Consider the following 5,872-nt stretch of genomic DNA (forward strand, 5'->3'; position numbering starts at 1 on the left):
CAGTTTGAATCTCAGCTGCTCCACTTCCAATCCAGCTCCCTGCTAATGCACCTGAGAAAGCAGCAGATGATGGCCCAAACGCTTGGGCCCCGCCACCAATATGGAAGACCTGGATGGAGGTCCAGGCTTCCCGGCTCCCGCCTGGCCTAGTCTGCAGCCTTTTGGGGAGTAAACCAGCAGAAGGAAGATCTCTCTGTCTCTGTCTCTGTTTCTGTCTCTGTAAACAAACAAACAAACAAACCCCTCTTTGGATTCCACACCCCTTATAACTGCGTGCTTCTCCATTTCCTGCAGTAGCAGCACTGCCCCTTGCTAGATTTGTCTTCCTGATGCTTCTTTGCCTCTAATTCTCCTCTGCCAAGTCTTTCCCCAACACACCCCAAAAACGATTTCACTTCCACCACCCACCAAGGCAGTCCAGAATGTTAAATGCTGTTGAAATCCATGGTCAATGTGTAGTCCTCATTCGACTTGGTTCAAAACAGCATGTGGTGTGATACATCCCTCCTTCCTTCTCAAAGTACTTGGCTTCATTGGGTGTAGGTCTCCTCTGCTTATTCTTGCACACTTTGCCACCTTTTACATTTTGCAGTATGCCAGACCCTTGTCACTATTTAACATCACCCCTAGCGTGGTCTCACCCTAGCTCATGAGTGCAAATGCCCCTGTGAACCACAGCTTCTCTGACTGTGTCTCCAGCCTGGACCTCAGCCCCGCATTCATCCAGCTGCCTTCTCAATAAGTCTTTGTCAAAAAACCGATAGGAATTATATTCTGTTATAGTATTAATGATCTTGTGACTCTTTTACAATTTACCTTATATGCGCTAAATTGAATATCTTTTCATTTGATTTCTGTTATAGCCCTTGCTTATTTTCCTGCCAGACTCTGGTCTTTTTATTTTTTTATTTGTTGAGCTCTTTATTTAGGTGAGTCATTAGGAATTAGTTATTAGGCAAGTTGGAAATATGTTATCTTAAAATAATAAATGAAATATTTAGTTGAAAAAACTATTTCCATCTGGATGTTTAACACAGATCTCAAGCTTAACACATACCAGAGTCTGTAATTTTCCTATTTCCTGTGCCGCCACCCCCTCCCGTCCTTACCATCTTAGTTTACGGCAATGCCATCTTCTCTGCTTTTCATCTGAAGTCATTGGGACTGACCTTGGGCCCCTCTGCCAGTTTCCTAGGGCTGCACTTAGGAAGTACGATGACCTGGGTGGCTTACACAGCAGAGACGTATCGGCTCCAGTTCTGAATGCTGTGAGTCTGAGAGGAAGCTCTCGGCAGGGGTGTTTTCTTCTCCCCCAATTGAACCTATAACCACTCCTCCCTTTCCCTTGCCACCTACATTCCCTCTATCAGCTGGAACCTTCACCTGGCTCCACCTTCAAAATATGGCTTGGGCTTGACCACTGCTCACCAATTGCAGAGTCATGAGCCCCCTTGCTTAGCTGATTGAAATAGCCTCATTTTTTAAAAAGATTTATTTATTTATTTAAAAGTCAGAGTTACACAGAGAGAAGAGAGGCAGAAAGAGAGAGAGAGAGAGAGAGAGACAGAGAGAGAGACAGAGAGAGAGAGAGAGAGGTCTTCCGTTCGGTGGTTCACTCCCCAATTGGCCACAATGGCCGGAGCTGCACTGATCCAGAGCCAGGAGCCAGGAGCCTCTTCCTGGTCTCCCACGCGGACACAGGGGCCCAAGAACTTGGGCCATCTTCTACTGCTTTCCCAGGCCATAGCACAGAACTGGATAGGAAATGGAACAGCCGGGACTCAAACCGGTACCCATTTGGGATGCCAGTGTGTCAGGCCAGGGCGTTAACCCGCTTTGCCACAGTGCTGGCTCCTGCAATTACCTCCTTAACCAGTATTCCTCCTTCTCTTCCGACATTTCCCCCTGCAGCCTCCTATCAATACAGCACCCAGAGTGATCCTATTATAATAAAGTCAAAGGGTGCTGTGCCTCTATCAAAGTCCCCAAATTGCCTCCTTCTCCCTCAAGGAGAAGCCACAGTTCTCACTGCCTTCAAGTCTGCACCTAACAGGACTCCAGCTCTCTCTCTCTTGCACTCTCTCTCTTTCTCACTCTGCTCCCATCCACAGCTTGCTCACCCCTATCCAGCTGGCCTTCTCACTGGGCATGATGGGATCATTTCGTTGGGGGCATTTGTGCTTGCTGCTCCCCTGCCTGGAGCTCTATCCTGTAACACATCGACGTGGCTTCATTCTCAAATGTTATCTCCTCCAATACAAGACAGCGCCCACTCCCTAGCACTCTCATCCCCTTCTCTGTTCGCTTTTTCTTCCATAGCATTTAATAGTACATGACAAGCTGCGCATTTGCCTGTTTATTGGTTTGTTTGCTCTATCTTCCTACTTGAAAATAAACCTCATGAGAGCAGGCACTCTGTTTACTGCTAGTTGTTTTACTCTTCAACACTAAGAACAGAGCCAGTATGTAGCATGCTTATGTATATATACACACACAACTTCTCATATAGTTATATATACAGGCATCTATGTTTTGTATACTAAACTTTTTATATATTTATGTGTATTCATACTTGTAGTAGTCTTTTTCACTACTACAATGAAACACCTGGGGTTGGTAACTTTATAATGAAGAGAGGTTTATTTAGCTCACAGTTCTGGAGGCTACAAGCCTGGCACTGGCATCAGGTGGGCTCTAGTGAGGGTCTTGTGTAGATGACATCCTGGTGGGAGCACATGTGACAGCAAGAAATCACCTGGCATGACACCAAGCCCAGGACGGGGATGTGGTCAGGCCTGTGGTTTTATAATAATCAAGAACGAACCCACAGGGAAGCATCCTCTCCCAGTGACCCAAGGACCTCCTCCAGGCCTCACTACCTGCAAACAAGTTTCCAACATACTAACCCTTGGGAGAAACCACATCCAAACCACAGCAATGTATACAAATGCATCAAGTGTGTGTGTGTGTGTGTGTACATGTTTGCTGAGTAAATAACATCTATCTACACGGAAAAAATGGAGCAAGAGTGGTGAAATATCTTCTGCCTCCATTTTTACTTTTCTTTTGTTTGTGCATTCTCTCACTCTGATTCTGTGACTCTTTTCACGCCACCTGTCCTTCTTTCTGTTTCTGTGTCCCCTCCTGTTTCCTTCTACTCTCCATTGCGATTCCACAGCTTTCTGAGGTAGTCTCAGTTCAGGCCACTGTTGTAGGCACCCTGGTTTTTCATTTTCTTTAAAAAAATTATGTTTATGTACTTGGAATGTGGGGGAGGCGAAGAGAGAGAGAGAGAGACCTTCCATCCACCAGTTTACCCTCCAAATGCCTGCAGCAGCTAGGACTGGACCAAGCCAGAGCCAGAAGTCCAAAACTCAGTCCATGTGTCACATGGGTTGCAGGGACCCAACCACTTGACCCATTGCCTGATGCCTTCCAGGGTGTACACTAACATGAAACTGGAATCAGAAACAGAAGTAGGATTCTAACCTAGGCCCTCTGACATGGGATATGGATGTCCCAAGTAGTGTCTTTTTTTTTTTTTTTTGACAGGCAGAGTGGACAGTGAGAGAGAGAGAGACAGAGAGAAAGGTCTTCCTTTTGCCGTTGGTTCACCCTCCAATGGCCACCGCAGCTGGCGCGCTGCGGCCAGCACACCATGCTGATCCGAAGCCAGGAGCCAGGTGTTTCTCCTGGTCTCCCATGGGGTGCAGGACCCAAGCACTTGGGCCATCCTCCACTGCACTCCCAGGCCATAGCAGAGAGCTGGCCTGGAAGAGGGGCAACTGGGACAGAATCCAGCACCCCGACCAGGACTAGAACCCGGTGTGCTGGCGCCGCTAGGTGGAGGATTAGCCTGTTGAGCCACGGTGCTGGCCCAAGTAGTGACTTAACCTTTATGACAAATGCCTGTCCCTACCCAACCCAGTCTTTTCACGACCTAAATGAAAGCTCTGTGAGTGAGATCCCAGCGGAAAGAATGGGCCATCAAAGAAGGAGGTAACTTTCTGTGAAAGGAGGAGAGAACTTCCACTTTGACTATGACCTTGTCTAAATAAGATCAGAGTTGGTGAATTCAAGAGGCTTCCATAGCCTTGGCAACTCATGACAAGAGCCTCGGGTGATTACTGACGTCATAAATAAGAGTGTCAATTGTTAAACCAACAACAGGAGTCACTGTGTACTTACTCCCCATGCAGGATCTCTATCCTTAATGTGTTGTTCAATGTGAATTAATGCTATAACTAGTACTCAAACAGTACTTTATACTTTGTGTTTCTGTGTGGGTGCAAGCTGTTGAAATCTTTGCTTAGTATATACTGAATTGATCTTCTGTATATAAAGATAATTGAAAGTGAATCTTGATGTGAATGGAATGGGAGAGGGAGTGGGAGAGGAGATGGTTGCAGGTGGGAGGGAGGTTATGGGGGGAAAAGCCGCTATAATCCAGAAGTTGTACTTTGGAAATTTATATTTATTAAATAAAAATTTAAAAAATAAAAATAAAATCTTTGAACCAGGTGTAAAAAAAAGAAATATCACTTGGTCTATGTGTTTCTGTCTTTATTGCCATCCTGTTCCTCGTGGATTGAAATCTATTATCAATACCAATCCCTGAAGATGGGGCTGGCTGCATTCAGTCCTGAAGACTCCCCATGCTGATGCACACTCCGAGATGTCTAATCCAACCTCCTCTTTTATCAATGAGGAAGCTCAGGTCCTGAGAAGGAAACTCAAAGATGGAGGCCACTGGTATATTTATAATACGGATTCTTATTTAATAAGAAAAGAAAATTTGCTTAAGTCCATGACTTAGGCTGTCATGCTTGTTTTCTCTTTTCCTCATCCCCTTATTCAAATCATCAACGAGGCCAATGGCTCCTGGCACCCTTCCCCTCCATATATACAGGCACTGCTTCTCATTATTTCCACTGCCTTCTCTAAGACAACACTGTTAGCCTCACCCAGCCCTACTCTTCACTTCCCCTACAGTGGCCAGAACAATGTTTTAAAAAGCAAACCGTAGGAGTGGGTGCTTGGTCTAGTGTTGGAGACACCTGTGTCCCATATCAGAGTGCTGCGTGTGATACCCACTCCACTCTGGAGCTTCCTGCTGATGTGCAACCTGGGAGGCAGCAGTGATGGCTCGAGTGGTTGGGCCCCTGCCATCCAAGTGGGAGACCCCAGTTGAGTTCCCAGCTCTCTGCTTTAGTGTTGGCCCACTCCCAGTCACTGAGGACATTTGAGGAGTGAACCAGCAGATTGAAACTGTGTCTGTCTGTCCATCTCTCTAATTATGTGCCTCTCAGATAAATGTTTTAAAAATAAAGTAAATCATATTGTATCATTCTCCTATTTATTCCATACGTTGGTTTCTAAATGTTCCCAAAATGGTCTCAGGGTGCCATTGGACTGCAGGGCGCTGTGTCTCCTACATGGCTCTGCTCTGCAGGCTTATCTAGGACCACTCACTCTTTAACTCAGTATCCCCATTCATAAGGACCTTGCTCAAACCCACGTGTTTAGTGTCATTCTTCAACAAAAGGAACCAAGGCTTCTTGACTAGTTCTAGAAGTGATGTGTGTGTGTTGTGGGGGTGGATATTAGGAATACACAGTGTGATCTTAGGTTATCTTGCAGTGTTGCAAATGAAGGCAGTGTGAAAAATAAAGCAAAACACTGGTTATGGGAGCACATCAAAGTGACAAAGAACCAACTGAAAGAATTTCCAATGCCCAAAGTTGAACAAATTTGAGCAAACAAAATAATATTGGATTCTAACCCAATAAATACAGAAGAATTCATAGTAATGTGAACAAGTAGTTGAATGAATAAGTTAACAGAGGAGACCACACTAATCTCCTGTGCACAA

The sequence above is a fragment of the Lepus europaeus genome, chromosome 4, assembly GCF_033115175.1.
Source record: "Lepus europaeus isolate LE1 chromosome 4, mLepTim1.pri, whole genome shotgun sequence".
Taxonomy (NCBI): domain Eukaryota; kingdom Metazoa; phylum Chordata; class Mammalia; order Lagomorpha; family Leporidae; genus Lepus; species Lepus europaeus.